The sequence below is a fragment of the Ambystoma mexicanum genome, chromosome 3p, assembly GCF_040938575.1.
Source record: "Ambystoma mexicanum isolate Mex_15411 chromosome 3p, UKY_AmexF1_1, whole genome shotgun sequence".
Classification (NCBI taxonomy): domain Eukaryota; kingdom Metazoa; phylum Chordata; class Amphibia; order Caudata; family Ambystomatidae; genus Ambystoma; species Ambystoma mexicanum.
In genome coordinates, this window is record NC_090925.1 from 731,366,592 (window position 1) to 731,379,829 (window position 13,238).

At 50.1% G+C, this 13,238-nt stretch overlaps 1 protein-coding gene across 2 annotated transcripts in view; it reads left to right on the plus strand.

Annotated features, from left to right (window-relative positions):
* LOC138580779 (carbonic anhydrase 4-like) overlaps window positions 1-13,238 on the plus strand; it is a 165,648-nt gene that overhangs the window by 93,729 nt on the left and 58,681 nt on the right. The window lies entirely within an intron of this gene.

The following is a 13,238-nucleotide window of genomic DNA, read 5'->3' on the forward strand; positions in this document are numbered from 1 at the left end:
GTCTCTGGGCAAGTGCCCAACTCTCAAATTGGTATCTTAAGTATATCGATGGCAGGGGGAATCCTGATCTGTGTATTTTCAGGGTTGAGTTTTAGGTTCTTTCACGTCATCCCTGGTTCACCTGTGCAAGGAGACTTGTGGGGTCAGCCTCCGAGTGTTGTCAGCTGTCATTTTGAAAATGAACTTGTGTGTCGCCATCATAGTTGTAGCAGGTGAGGCAGTGTCTTTTGATGAGTCTGTAAAGATGGTCCTTCTGGGTCTGATCAAATTCCTTGACATCTGTGGATCAGTCACTGGGACAGGAATGAAGGGACGGACGCCCAGGTACAAATTCACAGCCATCTTTAATACAGGTTCAGAAAGAAAGACTCAAAGGCATACTCAGCTGCTACAATCAGCTTGCTTTTATATGTTTTTTTTCCAATGACATAATGCTTTAATATAAGCCCTACTGGTCTGATTGGTTGGCTTATTTGTCACTCACAAAGTCCACATGAGCTCATTTTGGCAAGCACGGGTTGACTGACACCTTGACTGATCAGCTTTCTTGAGACCCAGAAGGACCTAATTACTTATTCTTTAATGCCTGCCAAGAAACAGCCCGTATCTACTTGTCGAGGTTCTGACAAAATTACTTGGCAGCTCATACAGTGAAAAACTCCATGAGCTCATTTTATTTGTTGTCAAGTAAGCAGCTGTTATGTCTAATCAGTAGCCTTCCCTTACCTTTACCTGATTTACTATCAATCATTGTATGCTTTCCCTGCCAACATTTCTAAATATACCCTTCCAAACGTACTTATCTCACAGTGAACTGCTGCCAAAGAATATTTCACCATCAGCATGATATAGCTCTTTTAACACCTGATCCCGAATCCATTGTTCTATTTTGGCATCCATTTTTTAATCTATCTCAGTTTGTTCAGCCTCACTACCAAATGGCAAACCAATCTACTTTTGTACATAACTCGTTTTCTATCCAGTTTCCAGAATATATTTTTAGATATTCATGATGTGTATGCAATACCCGAGACACCCTCCACTTCCTGGGTCATTCTGACCCTAAAAATATGTCACCTAACATACACCTTCCACCTTAGAATAAAAGTGCTATGATTCTAATTTTTGCAATGCTGGAATCATTGATCAGCCTGTCATGTTATCTGCGCTCAGTTTGAGGGGGACGGGGGTCTGGTACCCCTCTACAAGTCCTCTTACTGGGGGCAGGTATATGTTGAAGACCCGAGATGTGATACTTGTTTGTTGCGGAATGCCACATGTTATGTTCAGCAAATTTGATTTGTAGGGGTATAGCCAGGATGTTTCTGTTCTGATTGTGAGGATAGCACCTCCCAATTCTCCAAAATCTTTGGACTCTGGTCCCTCTAGGGGCGTTCAATCAAAGCGCGTTGGGACCATAATTATGGTGAAAGGTGCTATATAACAAATGCCGCCAAAATGAATGAGGTCATCAATCTTCATACAGTGTTACCTGGCCTTGCACCCCAGAACCTTTTGATTAGTGGTGAGTCGTTCACTGTGTAGAATACTGCATAATACCTTGGAGTATGAGGGGAAAGATAGTGTTGCCAGCCATGGTGGTCCTTAGGTCATCCGATATGGCGAGGACACTGATTTAGTCCCTCCTTCTGGGCTGTGTCCTATTTGGGCATGGTCAAGAATATCATACGACGCGCTCTCAGTGGTGGGTCATATTACTAGGTGAAAAGGCACTGCCCGCTGATTTTTGATGTAATTGAAACTTAAATCTTTCACTTGGCACAGCGCTACCATTGACGCACCTATCCCAGACAGCCCATTGTGCATGCAATGCTGTCCTGCTTTTCTGTACGGAGCCATGGACTCTCCAAAGTCTGCGTTGCGTTTTTACATTTTAAGTCAGCGAAGCATTGGAGGTAAGGCCCTGTTGACTCTCTAAAGCTATGCAAATAGTGCAACGCTAGCCTCTGTGTGTGAGGCCGACGGCCAGTCTAAAGCCAGAGTCTGCTGTCAGTCATGCACCCATTCAGTTAACATTGGCTGTTTTTATTAGCCAATATAAATTGAATGTGTGCTGTGCAGGGGTGGGGCTGGCACTTTCTGTTTCTCACTCCGAGTACATTGTGTCGGCACAGGCATTAGCATAATTGACCTAAAATATGTGACCTAAAAAATTTTATCGAATTTATTTGACCTTTTTTTGGTCTAATTTAATGAAATGTATATATTTGGGGGTGGGTAGGGGTATAGATTAGGTTAAGGGGAAGTGGGGGGGGTTGCGGGAATCTCCCCCCGCATTTTAGACAAAAAAAGGTCAAATAATTCAATCAAATGTGATTAGTTCAAATGTTTTAGGTCAAATAGCCCCAAACCGTCGGCACATGCAGGACAGATGACCCAGAACCAGGAGGAGAATGAGGCGCCAAGGTGCCCCAGTGCTAAGCCAGCTGAGCTGCCTCTTTAGCACCCGAGCATGGGGCAAAGCATGCTTCACTGCCAGGGTCTGCCAGACCCTTCTGATTGAGCGTGATGGAGATACCTGGCCCCAGTGGCCACGAAGCCCCAGGATATACAATTAATTCCAGCCAGCATGCCTCAACAGGGCAGGTTTTGACCACATCAATCCTCCTATAATGTCAGTCATTCACACCTCTCTAAAAAAGATTATGGGGCTCATGTTCAATTGAGGAGTAATGTGAATGCAAGTCGTAAAAGCCTTGCGTAAAGCTTTAACACCTTGCATTCACACCACGGTTCATTTCCCAGGATGGCACGATGAACCCTTGCTGGGTTTTTCTCCGTGGAAATGTTATCGAAAAAAAACTCATATTTTTGAGGGTTCTACAAAGAGTTAATCCCATTATTAAATGACATGGAACCGAGAGGAGGGACGGAACGCAACTTGTGTTTCCGCCACCACCCTTCTTCTCTGCCATACAAATGCTCCAGCATCTGTGCCAGCATGGATGTTCATGCCAACGCAAATGCTGGAGATCCCTATGTGGTCCGCCTGCTTGATGCACCCACATAAAACAAGCAGACCCCATCAGGATCCATTGTTCACGCTCCCTGCCATGCTCATTTCTACAACTGAAATGAAACATGTTGAGGGGGTTTAATTTCAATTGGGAACACTGCTTACCATGTGTGCATCGTAAGCAGTGTTCCTAGTTGAAATGAAACCCTACTAGACATGTGAGCATGTCAACAAGGGTTTCATTTCGATTGTGAGCATGTCCTGCCATTGTGCAGCGCCTTTTGCCCTTTACATTTGGACCCTGCAGTGCAAATGACGAAATATTAAGCAGCGGGACCTGATTACGTTACAGTGTAAACGTAATGTGCCCAGCCGCAAAAATTGCACACATGAGCAACATGAACTTCTATATCATCACCTCCCACAAGATGTCCCTTCCTTTTCTCATGAAAACCTTTCACAGCTCTTAAAACACCTTTGCCAATTAGTTCTTGTTCCGAAATGTTGCCAAGTATCCTAAGTGCCAAATTCCTTACTGTCTATGTAATCTCTGCTAAAATTTCAGCTGCTTCCCCTGAATCCCTCCCTGTTGCTTGACCTCCCCACAATGGGCCTATGTTCATCAAAGCCGTAACTTCAACTAGCACCCAGGGTGGGGGGTGGGGGGCATCCAATCAGGTTGCTCGGATCACGGGCTGAATCTACCGATCCAAGCCTGCATTCCGAGCAACCTAATGGTTGCTTCCCCCGCCCTGCCATCTTCCCCCCCACCCTCCCATCCTTTCTTCTTTGTAATCCCCCGCAGCCCCACTTACCTGAATACTGCTGCCTCCTCCCATTGTCCCCACTGGCTGCCATGAAAATGGAAGATGGACTCTGTACAGAGACCTCTCTTCCTGATCCATGGGGCCATCTTTAGTGAGTATTTTGTTTGAAGGAATGAGACACTGCGAGCTGTCCCGTTCATTCAAACAAAATAGTTTGCACTTAGATTACCAGATTGGCAACCCGGGGTGCTAATAGCTATAATCACCCATCCACGTGCTGAAACGGGTGATAACAGCACTGGGGACCGTCATTAAAGATCTTCACGTGGAACGGGTGATACGTCTTCAGGCAACGTCAAAGTCCATATTCAAGCATTTGCAGTGGTGGAAATGGAAAAAATGTGGTGGGGGATCCCACAACACAAGGGCCGGGGTGGGCGAGGAGTTTGGGGGCAGGAGAGCGGTGCCCGAGGGGGCGTGGTCTAGAGAGGGCGGGGCTCATAGTGGACACCCAGCAATGCTGGAATACGTATATAAAACACCACGGCTTCGGCACTGGTGTGTAATACACAAACGAGCATTGTGCATACACAGCAGTGCCAAAGCCGGCGGTAAAAGACAATGCTGCCGTCACAGGCGTTTTTTTTGTTTTGTTTTACTATTGCAGCGCGGTTCATTGTCTTGGGCGGCTGACTATGGCCGGATCCCGAGATCCGGCTCCATATCTGGTGCCGGATCTTGGATCCACTGAGAACTGGCCCAATGACCAGCACTGAGCATTTGTATGGCAGAGAGGAGGGGCGGAACGCAAATTGAGTTTCTGCCACCTCCTTTCCTCTCTGCCATACAAATGGATTTTCATACCAGCGCAAATGCTGGGGATCCCTATGGGGTTTGCTGGCTTTACACATCAGCATAAAGCCGGCTGACCCCGTATGGGTCCATTGTAAACACCGCTTGACATGCTAAGGAGTGTTCACAAACGAAACTTAAACTTTGGAGAGCATTTATTTTTCACTGTGAGCACCGCTTGCCATGCTCACAATCAAAAGTAAACGCATGCCAGGCGTCGTTTATTCACCTTGCCATGCAGAGTGCAAATGTGAAGGCCAAGAGGTGGCGTAAAGCTTTGCACACCACCAATGACCTGCTTACGATACAGTGTAAACGTAACGGTCCCTGCTGTCAAATTACGAGGAACTCGAAAATGAGCCCAAAGCAATTTGTGGCATTTGCCCGAAAAATGCCCATCCCCTGTTTTAGTATAGCGCTTAAAAGTCCAGCATGAATTGCTATAAAACACCTTCTTGTTTCTCTACGTCACCACTACGTTCTCTTCTGTGAAGTCCAAAGATGCAGCGACATCCTTCCTTCCAACCCCGCCCCCTCTCCGTCGCCCCCCCCGCCACCCACGTCCGCACACGTCCAAAAGCATCGGTTTTTCCGAAAAAAAAAGACAGGTGCTTTTGGTCGTGTCTGCGAGGGGCTCTCTCTTTTCTGCCCTCCACCTCCTTAGACGTGACCAGGGATCTGGACATCTGCCAGGCATTCATTCCACAATGCATGGCAACAGGACCGCCGTGAACACAGATCCGTTTAAAAAACGGCTGATCCATAATGAATAGTAGTGGCCAAGGGCAAGGGACCGAAAGGAAACGCAGGGGAGGCAGCTGCAATATGCTGTTTGTACACAGGCAGGAAAATGCCATGTATTTTCATGTGCAACTTGACACGTAGGCAGACTTGCACTACCTGTGAAGTGCCATGCATTTGTTTATTTATTTATATTGCACCGAAGCCCGCAGGCATAACTTTTACAGCGGGGAAGGCATACACGCAAGGTAGCTTGATATACTTATGCATAACGTGCAAGTAGATATACCAGACCATAATGTAATCTAGAGGACAACAAGGAGAAATTCGGTAGGCGGCAGGGTCAAGGAGTGACACCAGACACAGGCATTCTCATGACATCGCAAAAGGCGGCTGGAAGCAGAACATGCATGACATCATAGCCAACCTGTTAACATCATTGGTTACATACGTGAGCCTGGGGGGTGGCGGGGCCCATCAACCCCCATCCACCCGGAATGGTCCTCGGAGGATTAGGTGAGCCCCCATAACTTATCCAGACCCTCAGTCCCGTTCCCTTTGCACTCACCAGTGAGGACCGTACAATGAGTGCCTGGCATGACACCTCACCGTTCATGACCTTGGACTCCGACATAAATCAGCACGAAATCACCCTTGCAGTTACCCTACTTGGTGAGGCCATAACTCGGTGCAATGTGCCCTGACATATCGCTCCACTCCCCATGACCATTAAAACACCCTCTCAACCACCAATCTACAGGGTGGGAAAAACAGCAGCGGTGCTGGCTTTGCACCACTCGCTCCCTCTCTTTATACACGCCCGAGACCATCAGTGTGTGGTACCGGTGCTGAGCAGCGACACCAAAGAATGGGGTCATCATGCCGCTTAGTGCCTCAATGACCCCCCCCCCCCTTCTTACTTAACTCACTCCTCTTGGCCTGCGCTGCGCCTCCCAATCCACTGGCTGGCAAGGTGCCAGGGCTGCCATTATGGGTGGCGCAGGCAGCAGGGCCAATGAGTGATACCAGACACAGGTGTTCTTTGGAAGGCATTCTTATGACATTGCAAAAGGCAGCTGGAAGCAGAACATGCATGACATCATAGCCCACCTGTTTACGTCATAAGTCACACGCGCGTGTGGGGGAGTGGAAGTGACAGAAGAGACCATCACCAGTCACGCCCAGGACCTGTTCTGAGGGAATTCGGTGAACCCCTGGAAACTGTCTAGATCCCCAATCCCGTTCCCCCTTGCACTTACTGGTGAAGACGGCTCAACGAGCGCCTAGCATGACACCTCACTGTTCTGTGCCTTGGACGATGACCTCAATTAGCAAGACATCTCCCTTACAGTGACCCCACTTGCTGAGCCCATAACTCAATTCAATGTAATGTGTCCTAACATACCACCAGAGGGACCCCGACCTAACGGTCAAGGGCACCCCCCCCCCCATCAAAAACAGGGCTTATGCTCCCACCCTCGAGAACCTATAGCCCTTTCTCCATTCATTGCATTGTCCAATTCCCAGCCATTTGCACACAATAGGCTCCCGATTGACTGAAAAATGCTGATGGCAGTAGCTGACGGGGACTCACTAACCCACACTCGCTGCCCCCCCTCCTAAATTGAAGCCCATGCCTGCCTGCACAGCATCCAACCAGGGCATGTCGTTCCGTTCTCTGCGGGCCTGTCCTGTGCAAAGATGTAGAGCCTACTAGACCTCCACCCTTGCTGCCCTGCTCTGCAGACCAGAGGGACTGCCAAGGTATCTGAGGAAGGAAACACAAACCGTTCTTGCCGCCATGAAAACCGCCCTTGCAAGCGGGCACCACCAGACCCTCTGGGCCTCTAAGTGAAGATCCCCAGGAAACCCTGGCTGCCGAGCACGTGCATCATGTAGGAGTCATACCTTGGGAAACGTCTGAATTCTTTACCTGTATCAAATCTACTGGCCCGACTGACCCAAGGACGCAGCCCTTGGGTCGCGGCTGCTAACACACCAGCCCTCAAGCCCACCAACCGGGTCTGCAGGCCCCTTGTAATACCAGGTACAACAAATCAAACCGACCCCCCTACACACTCTGGTGTGCTCACAACACATGTCCCACTGATCTAACATGTGACCTCAACTTCCATGCTAACTTCAACATGGTGCGCCCCCCCCCCATCCCCCACGCACCTCCACCAGTTCTGCAGGCCCCATGTAAGATCCAGCATGGTAAACTCAACCAGCCCTCGCGGACCTCGTGTGAGCTCCGGAAACATGTATCACATTGGCACCCTCTAGCGCATCAAACGTGATGGCAGGCCGCCAAAAAGCTCCTGCCTGCAGCCCTACCTGCCTGGGCCAACCTCTGGTGCACCCCCATCACATGTACCCTCCTGGTACCCTGCCCACACCCTATGGCAGGCCACCCCTACCAGCTCTATCTGACCACCTACCTGTCCTCCCTCCACTCCTACCACTCGAACGGCAGGCTGCCAACTGTGACCCCTCCACTGGCAGGCTCGGGCTCCAGGGCCGCCTCTGGAGGGCAACCATTTGCAAAACCTACCAACCCTCTGCTTTGGCCCGCATACTCCAACATCTCCTCTCAGCACCACGCGCAAACACTTCATAATGAAGTCGGGGCTGCGCCCCCCCCCCACCAACCCCCGGCCGCAGAGAGAGACGCAGTATGGATGGCCTTTTGTTCCATCCATACTGTGTCTCTCTCTGGCGGCCCCGGTAAAAGCCGTGGAAAAACGACGTTTAGAAATTGTGGGACAGATGCAAAGCAAGAAGCTCTTGCTTTGGATCTGTCCCTCAATTTCTAAAAATCGTTTTGGGTTTGGTATACTTCTACATCTGTGCACCGGGGTGCACAGATGTAGAGGTACGCCCAACCAAAAACGATTTTTAGAAATGGAGGCACAGATGCAAAACAAGTCTGTCCCTCAATTTCTAAAAATCGTTTTGGGTGGGTGTATTTGTACATCTGTGCACCCCTCTTGGCAAGAGGGGTGAACAGATATAGAGGTACACCCAACCCAGAAGGATTTTTAGAAATAGAGGTACAGATGCAAAGCGAGGGAGGGGGCAGGGAGAGGGAGAGGGCAAATGAGACTGTTTGCATGTCTCTGAGTGCGCACGTGGTGAGGATGCATGCTATGGGCGGGGAGCGGAGGCGTATGAGCAAGCACTTTCCAGTAGAGCTGCTACACTCTTATTGACAAGGCCCCAGCACTTCTCAACAGATGTATTTCTTTTTATTTTAATTGGTTATTTATAATGTGTGTACTACCCAGAGGTTTCTTAGCATGGACTGAGGGAGCAAAACTGTGTTGCGCGGACTGAGGGAGCGAACCTGTGTTGTGCAGACCGAGGGAGCGAACCGGTGTTGTGCGGACCAAGGGAGCGAACCGGTGTTGCGCGGACCGAGGGAGCGAACCGGTGTTGCGCGGACCGAGGGAGCGAACCGGTGTTGCGCGGACCGAGGGAGCGAACCGGTGTTGCGCGGACCGAGGGAGCGAACCGGTGTTGCGCGGACCGAGGGAGCGAACCGGTGTTGCGCGGACCGAGGGAGCGAACCGGTCTTGCGCGGACCGAGGGAGCGAACCGGTCTTGCGCGGACCGAGGGAGCGAACCGGTGTTGCGCGGACCGAGGGAGCGGACCGGTGTTGCGCGGACCGAGGGATTGAACCTGTGTTGCTCTGTGTCGTCTTGCTTCCAAGGCGAGCATGTAGCCCCTGAGCTATCCTTCCGATACTCTAAAGATCTGAAGTACATTTAATGATACAGAACCAGAACTGTTGAGCAAGTCTGTCATCATCAGAATAACTCAACACTGTCGTGGTTATACAAGAGCTCATATATTTAAAGGGATGGAATTACTCAGAATGTAGCAGCACTACTCAATAACCCAAAGTTCTTAAGCATAATTAATGTGAAAATACTACACTTCTCACCGTTGGGACAGTACTGCCACTTCTCACAGAGGCTTCTACACCTTTTATGGGGCAGCACTGATCCAGCCTACTGCTCACATGCTCAGAATTGTCATTTCTCAGCAGGACTGCAACACTAGACCATTGTGTTCTCCATGTTGTGTGCTTCTTCACCACCAATGTGGATTCATGGCTCTCTCCCAGTGTCTAAATAGTAGATCTGTCTACATTCAATTGGCAACAGGCATGTCCGGAGCTGCCTGCTGTCCATAATCTGCCGCTCAGGATGTTGGGAGCCGTGATGGGGCACGGGATAGAAGGCTCGAGCCTGTCCGATAGCAGAATCAGCAGGGTCTTAAAACCTGCTCACTCCTTCTAGAGGGGCCATGGGGCAAAATGAGCCTGGTCCTACATACAGGGGATTGTTACCCCTTTATCTCTCCTGAATGAAAGAATGAGCTCTCTCAGACACAAGTTACCACCCCTGCACGCGCATTGAATGAATATGGTATGGATCTATAGATCGAGAAAACTGGAGTGACAATTCAGAGTGTTTTAAAAGAAATATAATTGTCTTCCCATATGGGAGACTGACTCCATTAATATACATGGGGTCACTGAGATGACCAAGAGTGAAACTGTACATTCAGTTGTGAGATTACCAGCAACGGTTGATACTATGCTCCAAGGAGTGAGGTGCCCACTCAATATATCAAACTGTTCATAGGTGTAAGACCCATCCTGAATGCTTGCCCAAAGAGCCTTGGCCAGAGTTTCACACTGAAGTGAGCATGTGATCCGGGGTCTGCAGCCCACAACACACAGGGGATTCCCATGCTCCCGCTTGCGAGATTTGCACCAAATTAGTGAGATTGTGCTCCAAGGTAGGAGGCACACCTACAGTCTTTGCTCTGACGTTTGACACACTCACAGGAAGGGACGGCATTTCGTTCTCCCATCCTAGTTGTGTTGCTCTGCCTTTTGAGGGCTACTATAACCTGGATGATTATAGAGGGGTGGAGTAGGGGCAGTGATGGCCTACTGGAATGCAACTCAAAGGCTTAAATCTCCTTCTTACTTGACTTTAGTATATGCAGTACATGCTAGCCAATGTTTCCACTGTTCTGCGCTGTGGGCGCCTCCAACCCCCCACGCGCCGTTGCACCAAGTTGGCGACTACATGCAAATTTGCGGTCCTATAACTGCCAGTGACGTCACTTCCTGTATTTGCCCCCCCCCGGGAAATTCATAAGTCGGCTCCCCTGATTGGGAGCCCCGTCAGACCACCCCACTGACCTCCCTGCTCGTAAGGTGCTGTCGGCGCGTATCACTGTGCCGGCTCTGCATAACCCAACCCAGCGTCGGACATCGACGTGTCTGCCGACTCAGCTATCAAAGCACCCACCAACCTGTCTAGTAAATATTGCAGCATAGTGGCACCAATGGGAGGATAGCTGTCCCGGGAGGATAGCTCCGGGGCAACGTGCTCGTCTTGGAAGCAAGATGACACAGAGCACCACAGGTTCGATCCCCGGGTCCATGCTTATAAACCTCTGGGTATTAAGAGCGTTATAAATAACCAATTACAATTGCACGCCAAGCCTTATGATGCAACTCTGGCCCACATGTGCTGGACCCAACCCTGCACTCACTCACCCAGGAGCGCTCAAGCGGTGGTCCTGTGTGATGTAGCCCCTGCTGCCACTCCATCGCCCAGGTCCCCCTCCCCCATACCCAAGAACTGCTCCTGCACACCTACCGCGTCAGCTGCCAGAGAGGGCCAGCATGGCCCCATTCCTCACCAGCACCAACCTCCGGTGGGCTCCTCGGCCCAACCAAACAGTCCTGTACCCCCTTACCAGGGTCTACTCCGGGGGTGGTCCTGCATCCCCCCCATGTACTGCTCCTGTTGAGAGACAAAACGCTCTTTCAAGAAAACATTTATGGTAAAGCTTCACTGCTTAACCAAAGTGTGTGACGCTGGGTAAATAATTCAATCTCGCTGTGACTTTGCTGCAAAAATTGGATTCCTTAGACTTCATTAAGTTCACACAATTTAAAAAAAAAACTCCATTACAATGGGGAAGATTTGATAATTGTAGGACAGAATGGTGTCCCCTGTACCCCTCTATTAGTGGCCACCGAGGCCATCACCTAGAATTGTGTTATTGTTGCACTTGCCCTTCCCCGTCTCATATCACGTGACTTGACGGGCAGATATATAGTCTCAGCAGCCAGGAAATGCACCAGAGAGTCTAGAATGACAGACTCCCTGCAGCAGAACCAACATTCGCACCCGGGGAAGGGTGCTCAGCTAATCAAGTGGCTGGAGCAGTGGGGAGAATGCGCAGTGTCCCACCTGCTGTTTCCAGCCACCCGAGGCCCTTTCCTGGGTGGCGCCATCTTTTTTGTAACAGGGATCCCCTCGAGGGGCAGCACCACCATTAAGGCTGAAAAGGCAAGGCGCTGTCCTGTCAGGCAAGCCTTTAGCAAATAAATGCAGAGATCAGCACTCAGCCCCCCTCTAAGGGGGGGAGAGGGTTCTGATCTCTACACAAGGCTGCATGGTGGGGGGGCCTGGAGACCATTGGCTCGGGGCTCGTCAAGGGGCATTGCCTAGCGATCCCCCATTAGGCCATGCCCCCCTTGATGTGACGGCTCATTTTCCAGTGCCACTCAAGGCACTGCGTTGGAGGCAGAAACGCAGTTTGTGGGGTCTGAGAGTGACATGATGCTCAACTGGGGATCAGCCCGCTCCTGCCAAGGTGGAAACTCCCTGATGTGATACTGCACCCACCCCTTTTTGCCTGACTGTCATGTAGGTGCACCCCCTTCGTCTCACTCCTCACCCGCTCGCTCACTCTCTTCGTGCACTCGGCCCGCGCCCCAGACCCTTCTTCTCCACACCTGCAGCTCAAAGCTTTACACACACATCTGAGAGCGGTAACATGCAAAGCAAAGAATGCTGGTGACGTGGGCTGCTTCTATCGCTGCACATGCTGGTTGCGCATCCCCCCCACCCCTCCTCTATATGGGAGCGTCCACCTATACTTCCCTTGCTCGTTGCCTGGATTTCACTAGGAATGGGATCACACAAATTCAAATATGACCTGGTTGGCTGAGCAGTCGGGGTACATTGAGGCTCATTGTAACGAAAAGTTGATTCTGGGGGGGGGGGTGGCGAAGTAATTGAGAGTTCAGAGTGCAGAACCCCTACCCGCAGGCCCCTCTCTCTTATGGACTCTGGCTACATCTTCCATGACTTTTAAAGATGGCTCCAACACAGTGTCTCTTCATGCTGGACTTCCGGGTTCCTAACATATCGCTTTGTGTGCTGGTTTTTTAGCATGTCCTCAGTTCAATGTGATAGTGTAACCTGCCATATATCTATATTTTGATTTCACTTCTGTCAGTTTAGTTGTGCGATTGTATGATCTGCTTTTCATAATTCCCCAAATAATGTGGTTTTCCAGCGAGTGTGAATTTGCTGGAGAGGGGGGACCGCACTCTGGCTCTTTGTATTGGAATGAGGCTCTCCGCAAGCACTTGGGCTGCACGTGGGACTGGACAGGAACGGTCACAGGCCACATCCATAGAGTTGCCGCTGCTCTCAGAGGACTGAGTTAATGATACGTCTGTGTGTGTCTCTCTGAGGACTGAGTCAATGATACGTCTCTGTGTCTCTAAGGACTGAGTCGATGATACGTCTGTCTGTGTCCCTCTAAGGACTGAGTCAATGATACGTCTGTGTGTGTCCCTCTAAGGACTGAGTCAATGATACATCTGTGTGTGTCTCTCTAAGGACTGAGTCAATGATATGCCTGTGTCTCTCTCTCAGGACTGAGTCAATGATACGTCTGTGTGTGTCTCTCTGAGGACTGAGTCAATGATACGTCTGTGTCTCTCTAAGGACTGAGTCAATGATACATCTGTGTCTCTCTAAGGACTGAGTCAATGATACATCTGTGTCTCTCT